Source organism: Branchiostoma lanceolatum, chromosome 1 (assembly GCF_035083965.1).
Source record: "Branchiostoma lanceolatum isolate klBraLanc5 chromosome 1, klBraLanc5.hap2, whole genome shotgun sequence".
Lineage (NCBI taxonomy): Eukaryota > Metazoa > Chordata > Leptocardii > Amphioxiformes > Branchiostomatidae > Branchiostoma > Branchiostoma lanceolatum.
The window spans coordinates 26887875-26903069 of NC_089722.1; the positions used below are offsets into that span (position 1 = coordinate 26887875).

Consider the following 15195-nt stretch of genomic DNA (forward strand, 5'->3'; position numbering starts at 1 on the left):
AATACTTGATGCACGAGCTGCTCAGAACAAACACATCGCCCTGTATACTAAGTAAAGGATTAGCATGAAAGCTTTATGAGTCATCTAATTGCTGTGGAAAGAGCAAGGAATACTTAATGTCAGCAAGGTCTTGAATGTAACTGATTCTAAAAGATTCAATTTAAGGCTGTATTACTTGATAAAAAAGATTGTGTGTGAGAATGCCTAAAGGGTATTTATTCAAGGTACTATTTTTTCTTTGAATTTCTTTGTAATCTTTTTTCTACATGTTCACTGCCAAGCACATCTAAATCATATACTTGTCCAAACAGCTTTTGACAATTTCTTGTGCACATGTACAATATGCTCAGAGTTTGAAGCATGAAATTGAAAGAAAGTACATACATCCCTATAGTCTATATTTCTTGTCTGCCACTATAGGCTTTATTAATATGAATAATTGAAAACAACTTGTCAATGTAATATTTCACGCATAACTACTACTTTTACATGTGATTTACTTATATATAGGTGGGTTCTAATATGAAAGGTAAGACAGCAGAAACACAATATACCAGTGTTCAAAGTTGCATATCTGGATGTTCATCACTGCAAAACCAATAAAGTTTTCTATTAGAATAAGAAAAATGTAGCTTGAACCTCAGAGACATCCAACCATAACTTGAATGGTCTGGAATCAGTACAGTTTGGAAAATACAACATATTACAATGGATTTTTTGGGTGAGAATAAAGGCTTTTGTAACATTTCTCAAATAAGACCGTAGCATGTCCAGACTATATAAAATATGAAGTCTCATGCAGTATCGAGAAAAATTGATAGGAGGCCCAAAGTGGACATTGACCCTCATCTTAAGAAGATACCAAAAGCAAGCAAAACCCACAAAATACCGTTATTGAATATACATTGTATCATTAAAAGATGCTTTTTAGCTTTTGACAATGCACAAATCACAGTCAAGTGCACCATATGCCCTCAAATGCTAGAACATAATTATCCCATTACCAATGTTTGATGAACCCATACCCTTATCCTACAACTGAGAACAGTGATGACCATGGGTAATTTCAGGGAAATTCTGTTGTCATTGGTGGGACTTAAAATAGCGTGTTTTGCCATGACCACCAACCATTGCACACCTCTGAGAAAAACAATATCATACTCAACATCTTTACTGGATACAATCATTATATATTAACTGAAAAAAGCTGCTCTGCCTTTTAACAAGAAAACATCCTGCAAGAGGACATTTCGTCAAGATGAAAACTGAACCGGTAGTTGGGCAACCCTGGCTGTTCATGTGTGCATGCCGAACCAATAAATAAATAAACAAACTATGGTGAGGAAAACTTGCAGATGACAATATCCATTCCCTGAAACTGTGTGTGCACAAGTACAGGCTTCCCATCAGACTCTTTTGTTGCAATGATATTCTAGGTGAGTCTCTCAGCATTATTTCTGAAGTTTAAAATCTGTGAACCAAATTATCTAATCCGTATGGCCTAATGACCACATGTTAAACAATTTTTCTACACATCTAACAAGGTAGATAAACTATATACAATTAGGCTGTTGTTTTCCAGGACCAAAAGGGTATAACTAATCATATCTGATATTTGTAACCTGTTTGACTGGGGTTATTTTGTGGGAATCAAATGTAATTGAAAATGATCAGATTCTGATTTAAAAGCTTTCAAACCATATTTTGTCCATTGCAGTTGACACAACTTAACTATGATAACTTTTATTTCCTGAGGGAATATGTAATTACGTTATTTTGAAAAGAAACGTCTAAGACAAGTGAGCAGCATACGCCACTCCAACAAAAACAAGCCAGTGCTATGATTCTGCTAGAAGGCACTTTGCAGGCAGCTAATGGATTTTTCCTGCAGTGACCATGAAGCTTGCATCCTTGGTTCATTAGCGTCCGCGGCTCTGAGTGAATAATGGAAAGAGCCATCAGAATGTTAAATTAACTTTGGAACACAATAAATCAGACATGCATCTGAGATGAGAAGTGAAACATTTTTCCAGACCGCGACACTGGATCCACTCCCCCAGGGTTAAAGACTGATACCGGGAGCCCAGAAAATTGTCGTATTGGTTTCTTGGCGCCACAAATTTGTTGCGACTCTAACAAAAGCGTGGCATCAATTTACTGGGAAAATATGCACTAGTTGACAAAAAGGAGGTAGTTAAGCACTCTACGGGGTGAGCGTTATTGGTCCTCAGAGTGCTGTGATGTACTGGAAATCTCTCTAAGAACGGACCGAAGAATCCTCCCTGCTGCTTTCATCAAATTTTCTCACTATGACGTTTGGCAGCTCTGTCACTTTGAGACTACACCGTCGTAAATCATGTGCTAGGCTCTGTCTAAATTTACTGGATACCACAACGTCTTCTCTTTGTTAGACCGTGGGCAGTGGTTGGTCAAAATGGGAACCATGACTAGATTTGTAGATGCAATGCTATCAATGCTTTAATCTAGGAGACTAAATTGAGACATTATGTACTTTGAATGAAAATTGGATATGTGACTGTATAAATTGTAATCTTTAATTTTCTGTAATAAATCTGGTATTCTTGGATGAATGTTGAGCAGAAAAAATTGGAAGGGAAGGCATTTTTTGATAGCTGAGCAGAATGCAAATTAGACTAGAGTTCCACGAACACATTATCTTCGCCCAATAATCAAGGCTTATCATGGAGAGTGATTAATATTTACGTGCTTATCACCCCCTGCAAATTTGATCATGCACCATACCATTTGGAAGTTATGATTGGGCGAATGAGTCCAGTCTAGATAGGGTTTAAAATCATTTGGTGGTACAGGACTAGTATATGTGTAGAGTGTGCTGATATATGTTATAACTGGTCATGAAAAATATGAGTATGTTGATATTGTATGGGCCACAAAGGTTCGATATTGCAGTGTTGAAAGTTGAAAGTGATGATGAAATAGAACAGTCAATACATATGAATAGAATAAATCTGTCGCGTTTTTAGGTGTTTTTAGTCAGGCTATCTATTTTGTCCCCATTTCTTTATGTCGCCAACCGTGTTGAAAAAACCCAGCAGGACCCACACCTCTGCTTGGAGAATGGTTTATTTATTTGACCTACATGTACGTTTATGCAAGGCCATTTGTTTACATGACCTGACACTGTCCCATGACCCATTGAAATGCAGTGGGTTAACAAACTTTCCTTACTAATTATGCAAATTAGCTCCTGATTTGCATAATTAGTCATTGATAATGTAAAGCACCATCTGAGCTCTCTACATACCAAACATCACGACGATCTGTCGACCCCTTCTCAAGTTATTCATGTCCGAATGTCAAAACAAAAACACCCACTGCAGTTCTTAACAAGCCGCTAGGGGGCCAAAATTTACAGAACTTACTTTCTGTTGCATGAACTATCTACCACACAAAAATCATGACCATAGCACTTTCAGAAAATATGCCCCTAAATTTTGAAGCTCCACTGCAGTACCTTAGGTACTCGCTAGAAGGCCCATTATCAAACTTGACCTTCCTTTCTGTAAACCCTACCCATCCACTAAATATCATACGGATCCATCAACAGCTTCTTGAGTTATGCTGGCGACATACAAATACACATCCACACAAAGCCTGCTGCAGTACCGACGGAAAATACCAGGGGAACCATTTTTGAACTTGACCCCCGTTTCCATAACATCTACACACCTGCAAAAAATCATGAAGATCCATCAACGTTTCCGTCACTTTTTTTGCCTACATACAAACACAAAAAAATGCAAAGTCCGCTGCAGTACTGTTGACAAACGCAAGGTGAACCATTTTCGAACTTGACCTTCCTTTACACAACCACTACACACCTACCAAAAATCATAAAGATTCATTGAAGCTTTCTTGACTTATGCTCCTGACATACATTCAGACCCACCCAACAGATTTTTCAACCGAAAACATAATCTTCTCCGAGTACAAGTACTCGGCGAAGATAAATATACAAAATACATGTACTATACAACTTTTCTTGCCGACGCCATTTTTCCATCTTGCTTATTTTCAACAACAAAAATCCAAGAATCTGGGAAATGAATTGGTGCGGCCCAAGGACCTGATTTTATGCCGCATACCATATCTTTCTCCATTATTGATGAACAATTTGCAGAGAGGCCGAAGATTTGTGGTAGTTCAAGACCTAAGGGGCTCCTGAAGAAGTTATGCCATGTCTTGAAGCATAGACGGGGGCTAAGGTGGCCAGAAGGACCTGTTATCGGAATCAATATAAGACAGGACACTGACAAATACAGACCATGTGACAAATGTATTGAGATTGAGGCAGGGCATGAGAAGCGTCATTTTTCACCAGGTCCCATCCAAGACTTTGCGGTACAAATCAATGAACCCTCTCAGTCCTGAATGCACAAAACGCTGCTCCAGTGACCCGTGACAGACAGACTTTATATCCAAGGACAGCGTAATGTGTTGGATGTCTTGAGAGAGGGAGAGAGGTGAAGTAATGAATGTGCTTGACGTGGGGAGGGGGGTACTTTAGGTCACCTGCAATCAACTCTCATTTGACATGTTGCACTTTAGGTGACATTCTTCATCCTTACACATGGAGTACCCATGCAGTGATATGCTAATGATCTAATTATAAAATGGTATACTGCATGTACCTAACAGGCATATGTAGTAGAATCTGAACAATTTAATCAAAATTTGTGAAGACAAAGCCTGCAAACATTAAACATAGAATAGAACAGTCCTTCAAATTGAGTACCAGCTTACAATGTGAGTCTTTCTTGTGATAATATCTGCTTTAACCTCCCGCCTGCTAAGATAGCAACTTGACACCAAGTTTGCATTGGTCAGTGTTAGGAAGCAGGGAGAGGGTTAAATCATATAGTTATGACATATGAAACCTGAGCAGAGATCATTGCATGTGACTTATTCAAATTAGTGCCTCAGTAGTATAGAAAATAATTGCTAGCAAAGGTATGAGGTCATGGAACTCGATAGCAAGTAACTTGAGTTCAAGAATATTGGAGAGTCATCTTTAAACTTATACATGTATAGAAAGACTTACTAGAGTCTTACTAGAATCCAAAATGACTATAACAGTTACATCTGTAAGCTGTCGATTACCTCTACTCCACATTGTTGAAATAAAAAGCAGCCATAAGCTGGTCAAAAAAGCCATTGAGATGAAAAAAGGCTTTGAATTCACAAAGACATATTCTTCACGTAAAAAAAAAATATCTCAACTGCCAAACACTCCCCCTGCCTTTTCCCCAATCCCCATACCCTTTATGTAAAAAAGAAATATCTTGACTGCCCCCTGACTTTCCCCCCAATGGACTACCCTGACTAGAGAATGGATGTGAGGTGAAGTTGGATGGGATCACGTGCAGCCCCCTGAGTGTGTGACCATCTGTACAGCGGGGAGGTGTGGGGAGTGCAGCAGAAGGTTCAGTTAGTCACTACTGGTGCTGCAGAGATCTGCAGCAAAGCCATCAGCAGGGGACTACCACGTCAACACATAGCCTGGGGGCGTGCCTTTTTTAGCGTTACTCAGCTGCAGAAGTGACCGACAGAGACGATTGAAGCTAGAAAGGCTGGCACCCAGGCTTGTTGACACAACAGCATTTTTCTATTCATTTATAAAAAAAGTGGAGTATAGGGGCAGAATGAAGTGATGGCAGAAGTTGAGTATTCAGCCTTCTGCAAGGAGGAGTTGTTGAAAATCTCATGTGAAAATTGGGCATTCTAAGGCCTCCTGAAAGGGCATACATGACTGTACCAATGTTTCTATAGGTCCTAGAAAGTATTCCAAACAGACTGGTAGCAAATGCATGATCAGTCTAATTTCTCAGTTTTATCTCAAGATAGAGTATGAGAGCTGCACAATTTAGGGTACATGCCAAAATGAAAAACTGAGAGATTTCAGTTCAAGGATTCAAAATCATGTAACGGGGGGTGCCCAACCATCGGACGTTTTTTTACGCGCTGGAACTCACGGCGCTCCATTGCTGGTTGCCAGAGAATGGTCATGTTTTAATGAATGAATTTTGAACACATTCATCTGAAGACCATACTTGGACAAGAAATGTATTTATGCTGTTCATGGCCCCTTTATGCTCCGCGTTACATGCGGAAGACGCTGTGAGACGTTTTCACGAATGTACCTTCTGATTTAGTGCTACGCCAGATAGTGTGCCTAACTTACTACGCTTTGGTAATTTTGCTCTCTTCGGAAGTTGGTGATGAAGTTTGGGAAATGTAAATAAGGCTTGAAGTCTGCTATATTCTAGCTTTCTTTTGACCGGAAAATTTTGACTGTGTGCACTTCTCACGTCATGTGAGAAGGGCTATATCTAGCGCATCCAAGCTCATGTTTCCACGGGAAATAGGCTACTACGCGGCCCGACGTACATATTGAATGCGGCCCGACTTACGAAATCATTACGAAAAAACGACACCGCTTACATCAACAATACTCCGTCTACTTATTGGGAAATATATTCGCCATCTCTGTATTCAGTTTCCTTTTCATAGACGGTACCAATCACATGTTACAGCGTAACAAAACTGTGCGTTGAATCGTCCCGCCACTATCGCGGCCCCCAAAAATGGCGGGAAAACAACGTCGTCAGACGACAGCAATGTTTACGTTGTTTTTCTTTGGTCGGTTTTCTTCTCAACAAACACTTAAAGACCCAAATTTTTAGTGTTTTATGAAGTTATTTTTCTTATGTATATGATAGCTGTGTGACTTATGTATCTGCTTGGCACAGGTCGTATATTTAGGTGCCGGGCCGTCTAGCTACGCAGTGACCCTCTACATAGCGCTACCATCATTATTGTCAAAATACTACTTTTCGACAAAACAAGAAATGAATATGTACACATATGTTTTGAATGTAAATGACAATTATGTGCATGAACTTGGGTTATTTACCTTCCTTATCAGCTTAGTCATTGGACACAAACACCGCGTACTTATGCAAATTAAGATCAGTAAAAAATCCGTGCGATGTTAGGGCGCGTGCGATGTACGGGCGCCCCCCGTTATCACTACTGCAGCCAAAACTAAATCATAACATTTTCACTGTTAGAAAAGTGTACAAGGCATTCCTTTAGCTGTTAGCATTAAAATCTTGACGAAACCTTCAAACTTGTATTTTTGTTGCAATTATTTCTTCAGATGCACAGTAATTGTAATAAATCATAGTAGGGATGAAAGAAAAAAGTGATTAAAAAGGCCTATGTGCAGCAACAATGTAATAATATTGCTAACCAAGGAAGTCAGTGACTACGATGTCAAATTGGCGAACTAAAAGAGTTGCCAGAACTGGAAGACTTTTTTTCTGTTCTAACATTGTGTCAAGTCTTACTTGTGACAGTGGTTATGTGTGACAGTTGAAAGGTTATTGACACGAACTGAGTGGGTGTGGGCGGGGCCGTGAAGTGTCAGACAACACGATGACGTCTGTCCGGAACAAAGCGGCTTCCTGGGAAATCATTTGCGGTGGCTGCACCCAAACACACCCACACAAGGCCCCATATTACGCATGATGAAAATGCCAGTCAAAATGGCACTTCAATTTGACTTGCATCATTGAAGATAAATCACGGCCTTGGCGGCAGACAGAGGAGCTGTTGTACTTGAAATTCAAATCCAAAGACCGATGAAGGACATCTGACCCAAGTTCATTACCAGCTGGTGTTTACCGCTAACTTCTGTATTCAAGACGCTACGTCCAGGAAACTCAGGTACTCGGCAGAAATCGGTTTATGTTCAAACGAATTCAGACTGATTCTGCGACAACAGCTACAATATTGTACTCATCCCTAATGCAATTCCCAACTACAATAAAGCAAGTGGCCCCTTTGGTATGACCTATGCCACATGTGACTATTGAGCACATACATCATTGCTTGAAGATCTATCAAAGGTCCGGATCAGGAGGCCATGACACGCCAACACTGCGCTACAGGCTGTATTGTTCGACACAAGTCCCTACGCACACGAGACGCAATCCTAATTACTCAACAGCAGCGACACAAAGCTCCCATTACCTGTTGGGCATGAACAATGAAAGTAATCTGCAAATGGCTGGAAATCCCGGGGAAATCTATTCATTCGTGCCTCACAAAAAGGTACAGACTTTTCCTCAGTCAATTACCACTGAAACAAGTTGATACAATCTGAGACTGACTACTAGTAAAAATAACAGCGGCAAACAGAATCATAGCATTCTAAAAGAAGGTCAGCAGTCAGCCAGCATCTTCAAATCGTACATATCTACTGTCTGGAAAATGCAAACCTTCCCGTTTAAGAGAGTAACTGAATTGTTAAAATGCAAATGGAAGTGTAACAAAACAAAACCCTGGCCTTGGTGCTGAAATCTGAACTACTTTTGTTACAACTTTCCGGACTAGCTACTCCATCTGCTGGAGAAAAACAAAGACAATATTCACTAATTGGTTGTTTAATGCAACCCAATAGCACATACAGTTAGTAAATCATCAGCAAGAAAAAAAGCAGATGTATTTACACTGGAGTAGTCATCCTTGCAGAAAAAGAATTGTGAACGATTGTGCAAAATAATCAATGGTTCCCCACCAGGCTCTATCCCTTGTATTGATGAGCCGTTGGTATTATTGGAGAACCATATAGAAGATATGACAACTTTAGAGGCATGCAATCACTTTGATGGTATCATATTAGTCAAAATCAATACCACTGGTGCCATAGACGGAATTGCCCCTGGGACGGGATTTTGCCTTCATATTCAAACACAAATTCAAATATTAGTTCACAACAGACAGGGATTTCTACCCTGATCCAAATACTGTGACATATGCATCAACAAAGGCCTGGACATACAGTTTTCTTTATACTCAGAACTAAATCTTTTGATGGATGATGACAGCTAATGCATGATATTTCAGAAGCTGTGTTCAAAATTGACTTTAAATTTTAAAACCTATTCATGTTGCTATTCCAGCTAACAAATATTGGACTAAAAACGTCTTGTTAAGTGTCCAGGGGCACTGTATGATGTAACGTTGGGTAACCTAAATTCGGGATTTTTCCGATAATGGTTGACTGAAATCAATCTAGCAGAACAATAAACCATCCTTTTTTTCTATTATTCTGTCAGTATCATGTACTATCTTTGCACTAATCATATATATGGTAGATTTTGTCTCTAGTCGTGCTGACACCATAATATTTCAACTTGAAACTACCGTCCGCCGCACGCACAATTGTGGTGCTGTCGGACAGGGGGGCACATTAATTCGGGAGAGAAGATTCGTCTTGAATATCTTACCGCTAATCACATTTTATACAGCAGCTATTCGTTCTATCCTTGGCTTGAGGAGAGTGCTATGGATATAGACGTGTCCAAGTAAAAAAAATACACGAAGAAACGGCCGTACCGCACACATCAGGCCAGTTCGGGAACAACCCGTGTGTTGAGTCGGTAGAACTTCACTCAAAGTCGGCCCATCGTCATCATCGGGCAACGTGTAACGTTACATTATTCATGGGAAGTTAGCTGGATGCCGTAGCAATGGTAATACTACTATGTCCATGTGTTCCTTGTTGTGTTAGGAGCAAACTTTGAGGAAAATATCTTCCTCAGTCCACTATCACACGCAGCATTTAGACAAAAAAGTGTTCCTCACAAACCTTTGTCGTCTGCTTGACAACAGGATTCTGGTTAACAATATGGCGGCGGGAAAATACACGTGCCGTAGGTTGTAGCAACAGAGAGGAGTTTTGATGATTGATCACACTTAGAATATAGTTGCAGGTTAGCAAAAGAGATTGTAATAAGTTGTCTTATAAATAATTGTGTTTAGCAGGCAGGAGATGTGACATTTGTCTTATAAACCAGCGAACAACCGTGCTGGGTGATTCTCCCACGAAGCCCCCAGACTCTGTCAATAAGGGACGGAGAGTTTTTGACGTCGCCAACTTCTAATGCATGGTTATCGAAGCTTTTCAGCCAGTGTTCTGAATACGTTAGTCTATCTGCTTTGCATTGCTGGCGTTATAACTGATTTTGCATGTAGCACATATCCCTAAATACCCCGTTTTCGAAAAATCCCGACTTTAAGTACCCCACGAATTTAGGTTACCCAACGTTATCATTATTTAGGCTTTAGACAATCCAACACTATGACTGTGAAATACTACCCAGTAACTAAAAACTCCTGGTATTGCTGCAAAACTCTGCTTGGGAAGTGACCCAAGGACTGCTCTGTCGCTCCATGGTCACGATGGGGAGATTCTAACACCTGAGAATTCATCACGGTTGACACTAGCATTATTACATATCGTCTGCCGCCAGATCTCATCTACTCTACATCCGGGTGATAGGAACAAATGGCCAGATCTATGCGGTGTGAGGCGAAAGGGGACCGTGATAAAAATAATTCACCCATGGTTAGATTACAGAGAAAGAAGAAAGCATTCTAAAGGAAGCACTATGGGATGGTCGGTAAAAGAAGAAATAGACTGACTTGAACCGACTAACCATTTCTCAGCTAGAGCGCCAGAAACAATGCAACTTTAGAGTCAACAGCCTGTCATACCAGGGAGGAGGTTAATATTCATAACAAGATAGCTTTCATAAAAGGACAATTAAAAACATTAATGGTAGAATCCAGGGTTCTAGATAGCTTGAATTTCTTTTATATCATCCCAATTCCCATTGACGGAAAGATCCTACAAAGAGTCTTCTTTTATCTGTCACCTTGTGCAAACTTCTATCATTTTATTCAAATTTTGACATTTTTACATCTTACCTCAGGGATTTTGTCCGTCAAGGTTGACGGAATGGTCTAAAAATGTTTCCATCAGATGCAACAAAATTCTGTCAAATGATGGTGTTGGCTAAAACCCTGGTAGAAGCTATCAATCACGTACAGGAAAGACAATTTCTCACTGATGTATTCTAACCTTCTATGTTTTCAAATCACAATACATTTGACATATACCAATTGAGTGAAAGGGACAAAAGCAAGATGTTTGGCACCTGGAATATAGAGTGACTATGTACTTCACAGACTCTGATGTAAAAGATACTCATCTTGTGAGATATTTGCTTAACAGCCAAATATAACTTAAACAATTATTCCTTATCAGGCCACTTCAACAATTTCTCCAAAATTTGGATCTACTCCCAAAAGCAGTGGTCAAAGATTTGACACTGAAAAATGTAGGCAAGGGGGCCACCAGTTACCAACTGACTAGCTGTGGGGCATTGCCTGAAAAGATACAGATTATCTGACAGCCAGATTTTGCACTTCCTGCTCAGCCATTGATGGCCCTAATCCATGCTATAAATTGTCTATGTAGGATATCGACATCCAATGGTGAGAAACTGACCATAATATCATCCCCTTGGTCCCCCCAGCTATAAAGAGAGAACGTCTTCACACTTTCTTGCATAACACGTCCTCTTTTGCAAAATGCACTGTCAAAAATGCACTTAGAAACACATTCTTCATGCGGAGTTATGTTGCATGAATGTAACATAAATCTGATGCACTCTACATCCCTGGCATCCAAACCAATATGGATTTGGCAATTCAAAAGGAAATGTATCATGTTTTGGTATTCATCATCACAAGCACTAAAAGCATTGGAATATTCTGTGTCTTAGAACAACCTTATGCCCAGAAGAGTTGTCTAAAGTTAGGCCAGTACTTTCCTATGTTTTCATTCATCAGCACAGCAAAGGAAGGCAATATCCATGTAAACAACCAAAGCATTCATACTAGGTGTGCCATTCAGCAGTGATATGATAAGGTACTGTGAACGGCTGTTTGGGGATGCAAAGAATCCTCTTCTGCTTCATAGTACACAGTATACACTATTCAATACATAATGTAATATATGAATTCACTTCTGAATCAAATATTCTTTCATGAAGATTTTCTCTGTAGCAGAATGAGATTGACATTTTTTTTCAATGTGTCTTTTTTAACAGTTGCTTGAATAACTTCAAAGTTGATAGTATTACATTCAAATGAAATGCTTGAAAGGTCAATGAACTGACATGAGATTTTCTTTCACATTCCACTTGAATGTCTCTCAAGTTTTATTTGGTTATGAATTATTCTTCCCCTTAAAAGTTGCCTGCACCGCACCCTGGCGCTGTCCAAGTGCTGAAACATCTGCTGTTCTAAATCCTCGCCATTTGACAAGATTATTGTTTCCTCCACTCAGGTGTTACCACGTAATGGTGCCTGCATTCCACGACATGCCCCCATCGCTGCATATCAAGCGTGCATAACAAACGTGATGGGAAATCCTCCGCATATTCCAGGCTTCATTTGCCGTAGCCGCGCGCGTGGATGGAAACCCTTTGGCACCCCATGCTGATCACATCCGCACCGCTTGCATCACTGTTGCACAACTGATGACAAAAATCCATCGCAACATTTGATCCCAACCCAAAATAACAAGTTGCATAACTGACAGAACAACCAGAAAATACACTCAAAATGAATTTCTATTTCTTCTAATGGTCAGACATTCCATGGCCATGAGGTTTCAATTAAAGTAAATTAAAATAATTAACATCATAAATCACAGCATGGTATTTGGATAGAAAAAATGTGGGTTTTTTTCCTGGGGAAACAGTAAAAATATGGACACTTTTGGGTACACGACTTATCCTAACTGTGACTGCTCTATCCCTTAGAGCTCAATGAAGATAAAAACTAGTGCAGCTGTAAATTCCAGAATAATTAGGTTTGACTTCCTGTCAATCCAGCTATACTCAAGAGGTTGCTATCAATGCGGATGTTCTTATTAGGTTTTCCATCCAAGTTAAACTACAGTGTCACTGTGATAATTGTTGAATCAAAGTAACTTGTTACTTTATCAGACTACATAGAGATTAAACATACAATATATGATGTAACTATTTCTGGAAATATAATATTATTTCTGATATTCAACAAAGTCATTTATCTTTCCTTTCATTGCAACCTAAGCCTCCCATAGCTGCAAAACACATTGTAGTCACATCGAATATGCATCATAACTGATTTATATTATAACAATCCGAGCCCCATGACCTCAACCCTGTCAACATTGTGTACTTCAGTTGCAAAAGAATGTTATTACAAATAGATCTAATATCATTGCAGATCCGCAAATATACCTAATATCATTACAGAGCTAATAACATTACTGAGTCACAGCCACAAAAGGCCAATGGCCTCCACCTTGTCAACATTATGTTCCTCCCCAGCATGACAATGTTCTTATAATTATATAACTGATATCATTACAGAGGTCTTGAATGACAATCCCAGCTAGTTAAAGACTACTTCCATACATGCTAATGGGAGATTTTAATCATCAAAGTAGAATATAATTGGAAAAAATGCAGTTAGGTGACAGAATTATGCTTAGGAAAAAAAAACAATTCAAATCTGTCTTCCTTTTGATTAAACATCTGCCACTTTTGAGGAAATATAATTTTGAGGCAGATTTTCTGGAACATGGAAAATTTCAATGACATCTAAACCCATTAGATAGCCTATTACCCCATTACTGTAGCAGGCATGGCAGGTGGACACGTGATACCCGTCCTATGTATATTGAATCCTTGAATAATTCACTCTCCCAGCTTGGATGCCAGCGCAAAATTAGATTTCGGGCCACAGCAGAAGAAGCCCGCTTTACTTGTGGGAATAATAAACATCCGAGTGAAGACATTGCCATCTCTGTCATAAGGTAACGAGACAGGGGAGCTTAACGATGGGGGAAAGCGTCTATCACAGCTCCCACACCACAGGTAGAGGGGGTCCTTGAGAGGTAGGTATAGCTTGGTTTTAATTGGCAAAAAATCGTTGGGAGGACTTTTCATGGGAAATGACTAGCTACAGCCTTGTGGATGAATTCTGGCTGTGTCAGCAAGTACTGGGAAAGAAAATGTCAATTATTTCCATGTCAACATTGCTAGGATTTAGGAGCTAGCTTTTCTCATCGACCGACATATCTTGTTGAGGTGAAAAAATCAATGCATGGATGAGCAGCTGTGTCCAATTGGATATTCAATATTTCAGGATGCTTTCTTTGATATATAAAGATGTGCAAAAAATGATAGAAAATTCAAGTGTGTGGGGCTAAGGGTGGCAACACTTTTGTGAATTTATATTTCAAACAGTTGTATATGACTTGTATGCTTTAAACAATACCACAGTCCATTCAATTTTTGTTGTATTTAAATTGTGCACAATGAGAGTGTTGCGGCTGGCTCAATACAAATCATGTGTGTAGATGCAGTCCGTATTACAACATGCAGGTGTAAGCTTCTAATTTGAGACATAAAGAGATCTCGCGAAAGATGCTTCAAACGTATACAGTTGGACATACAAGCAAGATTGATGTATTTTCCGGGGGGAAAGGTTATGTGATCTCCAATACAGGGAGTACTTGAGTTAATGGGTGGTGGGTGGATGGGGAGAAAGGGATGCCAACAGTGTATGCATGCAGGCTGGGGCACTTTGGGGGAAAATTGTCAGCACTTTTTCGATGGCATTAAGAGGCACATCAGCATCTAACACCGTATTTAGAAGAGCGTAACAGTCGGACCGCAGTACCCTCCTGGCGTGAGACAAGTAATTCCAGTCAAAGGTACCATTTGTATGCACAGCAGTGCACGCAGTACATATCCTTGCTCGGGTTAACATGAATTTCATCATGTAGTCTATTTTGCGAAACGTAAGCAAATTACACCGCTTCAAGGAGTGAGGTAATTGCGGATATGCCCTAGAAGAAGGGATATTTACATTCTGGAGCTGTACATGTATATCAACAGCACAGATTGTGTATGGAAGATATCTATGATTCTTTTCATGGCTCTTTTCATCCTACTTTCCTTGTAGTTAGAATGACCTTAGCATTGTGCTACCAATAATAACCAGGGGTACATTTTTCATGACCAGCCTTTACCTGCTTAATTATGTTGATTACCATTTGTGTAAGGGTTTTGCTTTTCCAACACTATATTGTGCTGCTGATTTGTATGTGGACTGGAACACACATGAGGTAGATTATAGATACAAACACATTTTCAATTACTTCATGGTACATTGAGACCCGAGGAAGAACATCCAAATGTGGGATAGGTCTTCGACTCTTGGCTAAGATCCTTTAGATAT

General features: G+C 39.7%; 2 protein-coding genes across 4 annotated transcripts in view; one reads left to right on the plus strand and one right to left on the minus strand.

The window, feature by feature from the left end:
* Window positions 1-15195, minus strand: part of LOC136445704 (serine/threonine-protein kinase Chk2-like) — a 145258-nt gene that overhangs the window by 27908 nt on the left and 102155 nt on the right. The gene's annotated exons all lie outside the window — the stretch shown is intronic.
* The window catches only part of LOC136445665 (carboxypeptidase N subunit 2-like), a 53272-nt gene continuing 51753 nt past the window's right edge, over window positions 13677-15195 (plus strand). The window contains exon 1 of the mRNA XM_066443808.1: window positions 13677-13846. The gene's annotated coding sequence lies outside the window, so the exon portion shown is untranslated. The remainder of the gene's footprint in view (window positions 13847-15195) is intronic.